General features: G+C 45.2%; 1 pseudogene; it reads left to right on the top strand.

The window, feature by feature from the left end:
* Nucleotides 1-1,442: 1,442 nt before the first annotated feature.
* On the top strand, nucleotides 1,443-12,272 carry LOC109680721 (vomeronasal type-1 receptor 4-like; annotated as a pseudogene).
* Nucleotides 12,273-12,790: the final 518 nt, after the last annotated feature.

Genomic DNA, 12,790 nt, shown 5'->3' with positions numbered 1-12,790 from the left:
GTCATAATTTCCATACTTTGGCATAAATTCTTAGGTGAGACATGAGATTGGAGCTTTTAAATGTGAAAGAGTAAAATCCTTTCCAGGCTTGAGTTCTGAAAATCAGAAGCTTGTCCTGATAAAGATCACAGTATCCCTGTTGTTAATGAAGTTGGAAATGATAGGTAAAACACCTGCAATTTTAACTGAAATTGTAGTTTCCCCTGAGGTTACACAGAGCTGTAAAATGCCATAATGATCTCCCATTCAGGCAATCTTACTTCAAACTAAATGCCCCCAAATTCTTTTTAAAAAGAAGCTATTATTGGAGATTTTTAATTCCCTCATCTTATAACAGCAAGTAACAACTAATTAACCCCCTTCTCCTAATCCACTTTGATAAACACCAACACAGCCAGAACTGATTCAGGCCTCCCTTAGAGGCCACTGAGGTCACTCAATTAAAGTCAAACCTCTTTTAAATGCTCCCCTAGATAACATTCCATGGTTCCTCTAAGGCTTCCTGCCTATCTCAGCTAGTTGATTATATGAATTTTTCAGGCAAGAGACATCTTCCTGGATGTCTTTGACTAATTGTGCTTAAATGTTTCATTTTCTATCAAAAGATTATGCAATTTAACATAATATTAAAGACTGCAAAAATCATTGAATATTTGCAGCATTGAAACCATAGGCTGTTTGGAGTATATAAATACATCTCTGGAAATATTAAGGTATATGCATCAAAGATATAAAGCTTGGATACAGGAAACAAAAATGGAAATTAGTATACTCATCAAAAATTTGAGGTAGGTTAGGCTATTGAATAAAATATAAGGCACATTTGAAATTGAAGTGTTGGGGCTGGTAGAATGGCTCAAGAGGTAGAACACCTATTTAGCAAGTGTGAGTTTGAGTTCAAACTCCCAGTACCTCCAAAAACATGAAGTTGAAGTGTGGATGAATTTGAGATGTTAAAAAAATTTAACCAACAGGGCTTTACAAGTGTACATAAGCAGTGTGAGAGAGACAGGTTAAACAAGGGCTCCAAGCTTTTGGAATTAGATGATGACACTATGATAGAATGGAAGCAAAAACAGAGAGAAATTCTGGTAAGGGAAATTTTAGGTTCAGTTCAGCCATGCTGAAATTGAACATAGGTGGGCTATACAATGATTTCAGCAAGTATATTAGTTTTGCTAGCATGAAGGTTAAAATAAATCTGGGTAGAAAATTTAGATTTTTGAATTTTAGTCAAGATGAAACTATGTATAATAACCCATGAAGAGGACCACAGAAAAAGAAATAGAGACCTTTGGATAAAATACATACCATTACATATGTCATGTATAACAAAAAAGTGCTGACACGAAATATTTTTTGCAGATGCATATAATCATTACTGATGCTATCTTCAAAAAGGTGTTTGTTGGATCCCCATTTCTCTGTCTGTGAAGTAAGAAATGCTTTTGATGCTGGTCAAGGGAATAATTTTCCTCTTTTTAATGGGACTTGGGATTGTAGGAACATCTCTGTTTTTGTGAATTATATGTGCAGTTTTGGGGAGGCACTGAGAAGATATCTATACAATTTATTCTCATCCATTTGTTTTTTACAAATATCACATTTCTTCTTTCTAATGAATTGCCAAAGACAATAGCAGCTTTTGGTTTGAGAAACTTCCTAGATGATTAGATGGTTGTTTATCTGGAGAGGTTGCCCAGAGGCCTTTCATTGTACACTAATAGTCTCCCTATTGTGGTCCAGACCATCATTGTCACTCCCAGAGCCTACGAGTGGAGGGGGATCAAGCTGAGTTCTGCAAGGCATATCCTTCCCTTCTTTCTGTCCTTTTGGATCCTCAATTCCTTGACTAGCATGAACTTGTTAAATTCCACCAGAAATGCCAATATAAACACATAACAAATGAATAAAAATGATTACTATTCTTATGTTGTACTAGAAAATCAGAAAATAAACAGCATTTTTCTCACATCACGGGCAGAGCCAGTGGCTACATGGTATTTCTCCCCTACTAGTGTAGGCCCCAAAGTGACCATGCAGAGAGGAGTGGTCTGGCCAAAAGATTCTTTATTGCTGGATGGGAGAGGGAGAGAGAGCCAAGAGAGAGAGAGAGAGGGGCAGGTGCTTAAATACCCCTCAGTGAGACTTGGCATGATCTGATTGGTTAGGATCTTATGGTTCATGCTAATTGGAGGTTGGGGCAGAAGGGGGATTCAAGCTAGACTTGAGGCAGGACCGTGACCCTGGAAAACAGAAGCTTAAGGGTGCAGTAAGAACCAAAACCCACTGGCGCCATTATTGCCAACATTCCTCCCTTTTTTGTTTGTTAAGGAAGGGGGCGTTGTGTTCACTCTGACTTCTTCGAGCTGGCAAGGGCTGGCGTAGGGGCAGGGAGGGTTAGTTGGCAAACAATGTTGGGGTGGTGAGTCTCGTGATGGCGTACACTAAGGCTCCAAAAATTAAAATTTCCTCTTCCCTGAAGTTGATGAAGGTCCCTTGTAGCTATAGGTCGTAAAGAGTCTCAAGCCATTCTTCCAAGCTCCGTATGGTGGGTAATAGCCATCCATCTTCATGTAGGGAGTCGAGGAATTGAAGCAGGTGTTCTGTGAGGGGTCCATGATGCTTATAACCCAGTGTCCTGGTAGGATCCATCATAGGTGTCCTCTGGTTGAGCTATGAGAGGGGTTGGTATCCTGGGAGGAGAAGCTGGTTGAAAGTTTGATTAGAGATTTTGTTTACCTGGGATCTGAGAAGTTGTAGTAAACAGGGTAGGAGGGTGCATAGAGTAATGAGCATGAGCAAAGGGCCCAAAAAAGGCTGGAGCCAGGTGACGAGAGGAGAGTTTAGCAAGTCAGTTAAGGTGTTTTTAGTGGGTCTCTTTAGGAGGTCCTCGGCCAAGTCTATTAATTTTTTGACATTCTGTTCTATAATCCCAGACTGATTGACATAGTAGCAACATTCCTCCCAGAGGAAGAAGAGCAGGTGCCCCCTTTTTCAGCTGTTAAGAGGTCTAGGGCCCTGCAATTTTGTAGGGCCACCTGGGCTAGAGAAGTAAGCTGACGTTGAAGGGAAGCCAGTGAGGCTGAGGTGGACTCGAGGGTGATCTGTAAGCGATCTTCAAAGTGTTTTGCAGTAATAAAACTATGGCCAAGGGCTCCCCCCAGGAAGCCTGCAGCAACAACGGAGGTCATCAGACTTATACCAACCATGATGGGCAAGAAGGCGGCGTGCTTTGGTTGAGCGCCAAATAGGAGGGAGAATTCAGCTTCCCCATAGAGAGTGAGTTGGGGGACTATAACTACCAGTGTGTAGGGCCCGGGTGTAGCATGAGTTATGCAAGAGTGTAGGGTGTTGTGGCACCAGAAATATAGCCCCAGGGGGGATGCCAGTTGTTCTGCAATTGTAAGGTTTGTATGACAGGAAAGAGAAAAGTTGGACCGAGGCACTGAGGACTGGACATAGCAGGTGTATGTGGAAAGAGGACCTGGTGTAAAGTCAGGTTCCCATAAAGGTACAGAGGGCAAGGGAGGAGTACATGAGAAGTTTTGCAAGGCAGGGGAAGCTTTGATAGAAGATGAAACATTAATGGGAACTGCGGCCAGTAAAGGACGCTGGAGGAAGGCACAAAGAAAGCAGTAAGTGACATTAATGGGCATGGTCAAGTTTAGGAGTTGTAGTGAGGCCTGGAATAGTTGGAACCAGGTTGGGGGGTGGAGGGCTGGTGAAGGGATTTATGTAAGTTTTGTTCGGATTGTAGAACATGAGTAGTGACCTCCTTCTGAGTGGTAATTGGAAGGGTTAGTTCTCTGGATATCATAATGTGAGCTGAAGGCTTCGAGGAATCACCCTGAGCATAAATGGCTGCCTGTTCACCCTGAACCCATCTCTTGTCCCATGGTTCAGGGATGTGGAGCATGGTAGCCCCATTTTCTCCCAGATAAAAGTGAAACTTGTTGTCTGGTCCCTTTGATCCTAGTACCCAGTAGACATGACAAGACCAATATGGACATTCCCCATACTCCTGGGTCCATTTTGCTCCCCTTTTACAGTAATTTTTTGTTTGGGTGAAGAAAGGGCAAGTGAATACAAAGGAGCCACTCTTTAGGGTGGAACCAAATCTGGGTTTGAAGGAGATTGACATAGGGACCTGACATCCCTTAGGATGACAGTCACCAGTGCTAACTAGGCTGGTGATAGAAGTTTTTGAGATGGTGTAGGTTTCCCGTATCTTAAATTTCCAGAAGTACCCTCCGGTGCTAGTCAGCCCACCTACAAATAGGAGGTTGAGAACAGAGAACAAAAGGGGAAAGTTAATGCACATCCTAGGGAGGGGGAGGGAACACGAAGCCGAGAGATGTGGAGTTTTAAGGGGTTTCCAAGGGAGGGGGTGCAAACAAAGCCAGGAGAGGAATCAGGAAGCTGAGATGGAGGGCCAACAGGGTCGTCCTGCTGGATGTCCTGCCGGGGGGGAGGGGGGGGTCTGGATGGCTTTAGCCTGGAAATATGAATCCAAGATGTTAGCTTTCCTGGGGTTTCTTCTAACCAGGCTGTGGTAGGAGTACAGAGGATTTTTAGGGGCCCTTTCCATTTTGGGGTAAGGGGTTTCTTTTCAGGGAAAGGGGGAGAGAAGTAGACCCAGTCCCCTGGGTTTAAAGGGAAAGAGAGATGGGTGCGTGAAGGGTCTGGAGATAAAGTGTCATGGTGTCTCCATAACTGGGTTGAAATGAAGGAGAGAAGAGGAAAGGCGAGGTGTCTCGGGAGGGGTCCTGGGGAAGAGGTGATTCCTGGAGGCAGAGCTGGGTGACTGAACATCACCTCAAAAGGGGATATTTGTGTGGGTTTCCGTGGGAGTACCCATACTAGGTATGGGCTAGTGGAAGGAGTTGAACCCAATCCAGGTGTAGTTCCAAGGTGAGTTTAGTGAGAACCTCCTTTAAAGTATGGTTAGTGCACTCTACCTTTCCTGATGAGGGGGGATGATAAGGGATATGGAAATGCCATGAGATATTAAGGGCCTTGATAATTGTTTGTGTTACCTGAGATGCAAACTCTGGGCCGTTATCTGATTGGAAGGAGGTAGGCATCCCAAACCTAGGGATGATGTGGGTTACAATAAGAGAGGCCACAGTTGATGCCCTCTTCTTGGAGGTTAGGAAGGCTTCTACCCATCCCAAAAAGGTATCTACCAGGACCAGAAGGTAATTGTGTTTCTTTACTCTGGGCATATTTGTAAAGTCCACTTGCCAGTCCACCACCAGGATTTGTCCCCTGGCCTGGTGAGTAGGGAATGAACCAGGCCTCAAGGTGGTGTGAGGGTTAGTCCTCTGACAGGTGGGACATGTGGAGGTGAGGTGGTGTAGGTATTGGGAATCCTCCAGGGTAAGGGGGAAGAATGACTTTAAGAAGAGCTTGAGATTCTGAGTGCTAGTGTAGAAGATGGAGTGTAAATATGAAAGGAGAATGTGTCTAGGGAGTGACTCATGGGCCGGTTCAGGAGTCTGGTCCTGAGGTTGTGCGAGAGCCAGAGTGGAGTAATTCTCCCTTGCTGCCTGTTGGGCAGCCTGATCTGCCTTAGAATTGCCCCTAGTAATGGGTGATGAATCCGTTTGGTGGGACCGGCAGTGGGTGATCCCAATCTTAGAAGGAAGGAGAGAGGCCCAGAGAAGGTTGGTAATGAAAGTGGAGTTAGTGACAGAGGTCCCTCTTGTGGTTAATAATCCCCTTTCCTTCCAGATAGCTGAGTGGGAGAGGAGGATGTGGAAGACATATTTAGAGTCAGTGTATAGAGTGAGAGAATGGTCAGCTGCCAGCTCAAAGGCCCTTGTAACTGCAAACAGTTCAGCCTGTTGATTGGTGGTACTGGGAGGGAGGGGCTGTGCCTCGATGACTTGGGTTAGGGACACTATAACACAACCCGCTCTCCGTACACCCCTCTACATATGAGCTGCCATCAGTGAACCAGGTTTAGGTGGAGCCCTGCAGGGGCCCCTCCTGGATGTGTGAAGGGCAGGGGAGAAGGGCCTCCAGGGTCTCAATGCAGTAGTGGGTAGGCATGGCAGTAGAGGTGGGCAGGAGGGTGGTGGGATTTAAGGAAGAGCAAGCACGGAGAGTAATGGAGGAGTCATGGAGGAAGGAGACAAGAAGCAACAAGATCTGGCAAGGGAGAAGTGTTCTTAAGCCCTTATATGTCAAGAATTCCACCAGGTGATGGGGGAAATGATTGTGATTGACCCTCTGAAAGTAAGATTTTTTGCTTCCTGAACTAGAACATAAGCAGCTGACAAGGCCCGTAGGCAGGGGACCCATCCCTGGACTATGGGGTCAAGTTTTTTAGATAAATATGCTATTGGGGCAAATGTTGGACCCTTGTCCTGACCCAGAACTCCCAAGGCTAAGCCTTTATTTTCATGGACATAGAGGGTGAATGGTTTTTGGGTATCTGGCAAGTGGAGGGCCAGGGTCTGGAGAAGTGCCTGTTGAAGGTGCCAGAAAGGGGTGTTGAAAGAAGTAAGTAGGGGTTCAGAGGGGTCTTCCTTAGTGGCATCATAAATGGGGGCTGCCAAGAGGGAATAGTTGGGAATCCAGACACGGAAGTATCTGGCTAGCCCCAAAAAGGAAAGTATTTCCTCCTTTGTCTTGGGAGCCAGTATTTCCCAGATGAGCTGCTTTCTGTCCAGAGTAATTGCCTTGGAGTCATGGGATAACTGAACTCCCAAGTATGTGACTGTAACTTGGGAAAGTTGGGCCTTATGGAGGGAAGCCCGGTATCCTTTGTCAGCCAGAAAGTTTGAGTAGAGTGGTGTCAGATTGAGAGATGCCCAGAGAAGGGCTACACAGGAGTAGATCATCTACATATTGGAGGAGGTAGACCTAGAGAGGTAGAGGTCCCTGAGATCTTTGGCAAGTGCCTGTCCAAACAGATGTGGGCTACCCCTAAATCTCTGAGGGAGGACCGTCCAGGTGAGTTGTTGTGAGTGATGTGTGTGTGGGTCCGTCCAGGTAAAGGCGAAAATGTCCTGTGACTCGGGGCAGAGAACAATGGTAAAAAAGGCATCCTTGAGATCAAGGACAGAGAAGTGAGTGGAGGAGGCAGGAATAGAAGAAAGAATGGTGTAAGGGTTAGGGACGAGGTGGTGTATAGGTTTAACAGCATTATTGATGAGTCTAAGATCTTGGACAAGGCGGTAGGTGCCATTTGGCTTTTTTACAGCTAGTATGGGAGAGTTGTATGGGGAATGGGTGGGTCTGAGGAATCCCTTGTAGAGTAAATCAGCAATGATTGGTTGTAACCCCAGCAGACTGGAAGTAGGGAGGGGGTACTGAGGCTGGCACAGAAAGTGGTGAGGGTCCTGTAAGAGGATCTTAATGGGAGGACAAGTTGCCAGAGAAGGAGTGTCAGTGTCCCATACTTTAGGGTCCACCCCCGAAGGGAGGGTTTGACTGGAGGAATCAGAGGGACCATCCATAGCCACAAGGGCGAGAAAGGGGATAGGTCTGAGGTTAAGTGAGATGGAGGCCTGGAATTTGGTTAAGACATCTCTTCCCAGCAAAGGGGTGGGACACTGGGACATGACCAAAAACTGGTGGGCAAAAGGATGACCCAAAAAGGAGAAGGAAAGCATGGGAGTCTTTCTGGGAAAAATGGTTTGTCCCCCTACCCCAACAATAGGGGTTTGTGATGGGCTGGTGGCCACCCAAAACTCTGTCAGGACCAAGAAAGTGGCACCAGTGTCCAGGAGGAGGCAGATGGGGCACCAATCAACCAAAAGGCTTACCTTGGGCTCCAGAAACAAGACGGTAGTGGCTGGGAGGGAAGTCCCAAGGCCCCTTCAATCCCTCATAGGGTTGCTGCCAACCCTATGAGGTCAGGACTGGAGCGGGAGTTTGATCCAGCCCCCGACAGGAGCCGGGGCAATCAGTCACCCAATGCCCATGAGCATGACATCTAGGGCAAGGCCGAGGTGACATCCTGGGATAAGGGCAGAATCTGGCCCAGTGTCCCTCCTTTCTGCATTTGAAACAGGGACCTGGTGGGCTCCTGTTTGGTGGGTGTTGATTTCCCCATTCAGGTTCAGGGTTTGGGCCTCTCATAGCCTGAGCCAGCAACTGGTATTTTTGGCATTTCACCTTTTCATCCTGGGAGTGGAACACTTTGAAGGCGGTTGCCAGTGCCTCGGTCTGAGGAGTGAGGGGGCCTCTATAGATTGCACTAATGTCAGGGTAACTTTGGGAGAAAAAATAAGTCATAAGGAGTTGTCTACCATCTGTGGATTCCGGGTCAATGTTAGTGTATTGTTGGAGAGCCCTGGTTAACCTGTCTAGGAAGGTAGGGGGGTTTTCTGTTCTATCCTGGATACTTTCCTGGAGTTTTTCAAAATTAATGGCCTTTTGTGATGCCCATTTTAGTCCCACCAGGAGGCAGGTGGCAAATTGGTCCCAGAGGTAAGTCCAGCCTGGATATTGTAGTCCCAATTGGGATCATGGTCAGGCACCACAAGGGCACCTGTAGGGTGAGTAGGAGTTGTCTGATGGACCTCATCTGCAATGTGCGAGCCTGTTCCCAAACCCTTCTACATTTCTCAGGTAGGAGGGTATTAGAGAGAATAATATATTTATCATGGTAGGTTAGGCTGTAAGACTGGAGTAAATACTGAAATTGTCTGACATAGGCTGAGGGGTTAGTTGTATAGGATCCCAGGCAGGCTTCAATTTGGGAGAGATCAAGCATGGAGAAGGGGACTGGACCCTGACAATTCCCTCTGATCTGGCTAGGCCAACAACTAGCACCACCAGCATGTCCTCTATCTTCAGAACTCCAAGTTTCTCTACAAAGCTCCTCCTGAGATAAAAGCTGCTGAAAGTTCTTCTGATGATTTGTTTTCTTTTCTTTTATTGGACAGATTGCTTGATTTCTTTAATTTTATCCTTTGAAGGTAATCCCCTAAATGTAAGTGCTCAAGAATTTCTGACCATTGACTATGCAATTCTCTGTCCCTTTGTGCTGACTCACAGAGATGGACATCTGTCTGAACATTGGCATGCTCAGTGGGAGAGAAACACATTCAGAAAGTGTGTTGGATTTGTTGTGGCAATATAGTCAGAGGAGAAACCAAGCGACACTCGGAGGATTGGAGAACTCAGATTTTAATTTTACGTCAGTGGGCCCAGATGTGTACTTGTGTTTGAGCCCTGAACAAAGGATTCACAGGATATTTAAAAGGCAGTGCAGGGCATCAGGTTACAAGGAATGTGCTCTCCCATAAAGTAGGGCTAATAGTGGGTTAGAGACCTAAGGTTTAGATAAGAACAGCAGGGGAGTCCTGCTTTGGACAGTTTATTTACAAGTGGAGACAAAGAAAGGCAGGAATGGGTGCTTATCTCTGCATGATGTCTTTCATGTTGGTCCTGAACTCTTGCATGGCTCTAATGGGCAATTTCTCACAGCTCTGTCTGAGGTTATAGCTTTTAATTGACAGCTTACCATGTTTTACAACCCTGTTTCAAGGCTATCTTCCTCTTCAGATTCATCTTGTTAGTAATTTTTAAAGAACTCAGTTGTGCAATACTGTGCATAAAACAAAATATATAATGGCTTATTCTCAGACAACTATATTACTAGCCTGCAGTTCTGAGCTGACAGGCTCATAGACAGGTACAGTGTAACAAAAATCTCATTCTCCACTCTGCTACCCTCAATAGCTGACTCTCATTTAATATTTATGAGCCTCATCTTTTATCACCACTGTTCCAGTAGTACAGGGTACTAAAACTATTTGACAAATTTCATTAAAATTATTAGTGCATCATCTAAATTTTTGTCAGAAATTATCTATCCTTTAAACGAGAGAGAGTTTAGGGCAGATTTGTAGGAAGCAATGGTGCCTTATTTATTTTTAGTTTTGTGAAAGGAGATAATGCAATTCTAAAAAGTCAAATCATGTTTCTAAGATTAAGATCCCTTTTGTTGCACCTAGAATAGTGCTATTACAGAGTGGTGCTTGAGTTGTTGAGGTTTTTTTTTAATTATTGTAAACTTGTAAATTTTGTATATATCTTCAATGCTCACTTAAGTTAAAATTGTTTTTGTAATACTTGAAAATGTAAATGATTTGTTTCAAATTATAGAAAAAATTACTAGTGTGTATATTCTTTTTGCCTAGGATTTCCATTTTGAGGAAGTGAGCCTATGAGTATATTTGCTATTTGAGGATTAGAATAGGAAGAATTGCACAATGTGGTGTACATTAATTCTTAAACAGAACTTCATTTCAATTGTAGTAAAAAAGAACTTATTTCTTTTGGCTGCTGGAGAATGTCCATCTATAGAATGGGATTTTATGGAATTTGTGAAAGAATGGAGACTTCCAAATTTATTAATATAGAATGAAACATATAGTGTAATCTCAATCTGTAGAAAACCAATGAAAGGGTAATGAGGTTCAAAATAGAGTAAAACATATTTAATTTGAGGTTATGTACATGATGAATCTCTGGAGGAATGTAAAAGAACCTATAAATTTTGAGAGAAATTAAGTAAATAAAAGCATGGTAGATAAAATCTTGTTTTTATCTTGTATATTTTTTAAGTTGTTAAAAATGTGAATTTATCTTTTGTCAAAATGAATATGTTAAGTTTGAAAACAAATTGTGGCTTGTTTGTAGATATCAGTTATTTGTGCCATAGCACTCTCCACAATGATTTCTGTTGGCAATAATGGCACCAATAGGTTTCGGTTCTTACTGCACCCTTAAGCTTCTGTTTTCCAGGGTCATGGTCCTGCCTCAAGTCTAGCTTGAATCCTCCTTCTACCCCAACCTCCAATCAGCATGAACCATAAGATCCTAACCAATCAGATCATGCTGAGTCCCACTGAGGGGTATTTAAGCCCCTGTCCTTCCTGCTTCTCTCTCTTGGCTCTCTTGGCTCTCTCTCTCTCTCCCACCTGGCAATAAAGAATCTCTTGGCCAGATCACTCCTCTCCACGTGGTCACTTTTGGGGACTACATTTCCAACATTTGGTGCCATGACTCAGATGGGGGCTCCCCACTAATCCTGGTGGGAGCCCCATTCCAACTCACCCCATGACCACCCTGAGGACGTGACTGGCCAGGACTCATCCTCCTGATCGCCCTGCTTGCATCCAACACCGGACATTCTTTGGTGAGTCCACATACCCTTCTTGGGCTCCCTTTGCAGTCTCTCCCTTCGGTGTCTCCAGGGTTTTCAAACACTTCCCCTCTTTGGCTATCTCTGGGTGGCTCAGGGGTGGAGAGATTCCCTTCTTTGTAGGGCTTGGATCCATTTTGTCATGGGGCTCAGAGACCCATCATCAAAAAGCCTGGGCCCAGTTGATCCATAGCCCTTGGCCCATCGGCGGCCTTGCAAACAACCTGAACACAGTGACGACTGATTCTCGTGTGTTTTGCATTCTCTCAGATATTTGTGCTGCACGGGGATGCTCCACAGTACATAATATCCTCCTCTCCCATTCTGGGACTGGGTCCCTCATAATGGGTGCCTCTACATCTTCTCTGCCATCTGACTCCCCATTGAAATGCCTCCTCAAAAATTTAGACACCTTGGGTTTGACCCCAGACATAAAACCAAAAAATTTTTCCACTTTTGCACTCAAATCTGGCCCACTTATCCCTTACACAACCAAAATCACTGGCCCCTCTTTGGGTCTTTAGATCCAAACCTTTTATGGGATCTATATAACTATTGTGAGTGATTGGGACGATGGGGAGAGATTCCATATGTTCAAGCCTTCTCATACCTCCGTCTAAATCTGGCTCTCTGCATCACTTGCAAACCTAAACATGTACTCCTTGCTCTAAAGCCCTCAGCCTCAACCTCTACCCTCTCTTCAGACTTCAACCCAGCCAACGAGCCCCCTCCATACCATCGGCAGGCTTCACCCAATCCTTCTAATCCTCCTCTTCCCCAACATACCCTGCCATCTTTGAACCCATCTTCACTTCCTGCTTCTTCATCCCCTTCCCCACAGCCCTCTGCCCCTACTTCCCCTTCCACTCTGATTCCTCTGATTCCTCCCTCTTCCTCCACCTTCAGTCCTCCTGCCACTAGGTCACGCACTCTCGCTGCCCAGCCTCCCCCTCCTTCCCTCCTATCACCCCTTCAGGAGGTAGCCGGATCTGAGGGCATTGTCAGTGTTCATGTCCCCTTTTCTATGCTCGATCTCTCCCAAATCGAAGCCCACCTGGGCTCCTACACAACTAACCCCTCTGCCTATGTCAAACAATTTTAATATTTACTCCAGTCTTACAGTCTAACCTACCATGATATCTATCTCATTCTCTCTAACACCCTCTTACCTGAGGAACGTAGGAGGGTTTGGGAACAGGCTTGCATGTACACAGATGAGGTCCATCAAACCAGTCCTGCTCACCCTACTGGCACCCTGGTGGTGCCTGATCATGATCCCAATTGGGACTACAACACCCAGGCTGGACTTACTCTCCGAGACCAATTTGCCACCTGTCTCCTGGCAGGACTAAAATGGACAACACAAAAGGCCATTAATTTTGAGAAACTCCAAGAAATCATCCAGGACAAAACAGAGAACCCCTCTATCTTCCTAGATAGATTGACCAGGGCCCTCCAACAATACACCAACATTGACCCAGATTCCACAGACGGTGGACAGTTCCTTATGACTTAGTTTTTCTCCCAAAGTTACCCCAGCATTAGGGCTAAACTAAAAAAACTTGATAGAGGCCCCCTGACTCCTCAGACCAAAGTGCTGGCAACCGCCTTCAAGGTGTT

The sequence above is a fragment of the Castor canadensis genome, chromosome 8 (genome assembly GCF_047511655.1).
Source record: "Castor canadensis chromosome 8, mCasCan1.hap1v2, whole genome shotgun sequence".
NCBI lineage: Eukaryota > Metazoa > Chordata > Mammalia > Rodentia > Castoridae > Castor > Castor canadensis.
Note: the sequence above shows the minus strand (reverse complement) of the source record. Positions and strands in the feature narration are given on the sequence as shown.